This window comes from Myotis brandtii, unplaced genomic scaffold, assembly GCF_000412655.1.
Source record: "Myotis brandtii unplaced genomic scaffold, ASM41265v1 scaffold699, whole genome shotgun sequence".
Taxonomy (NCBI): Eukaryota; Metazoa; Chordata; class Mammalia; order Chiroptera; family Vespertilionidae; genus Myotis; species Myotis brandtii.
In genome coordinates, this window is record NW_005370733.1 from 187623 (window position 1) to 187987 (window position 365).

Consider the following 365-nt stretch of genomic DNA (forward strand, 5'->3'; position numbering starts at 1 on the left):
CCGCCGAGCCAGGAAGGACCCCGCCGTTGCTAGGCGACCCAGCCTGGCCGGGTGGCCAAGCCGCTGCCTGTCTAAAAAAAAGTGCCACCTCTACAGGCGGGCCCCAAGCGCCTGCACTTGGCTCACGGGTAGGCTCGGGGCAGGGAGCCTAGCGAGCCCCCACTCGGGGTGATCAAGCCTCAGACCTCTTTTAGTGACTTTCCCGGGGCCACTCAACTGCTGAGGAAAGAGTCGCCCGAGGGCAAACGAAGGAAATGTTGGTTAGATGGCGCACGGCCTCATTCCGCAGAGGAATACAAAGAACTTCACAAGCATGGACTCTGGGCTTGAGTGTCACTTGGCATCCGCCGCCACAGGCCGAGCCC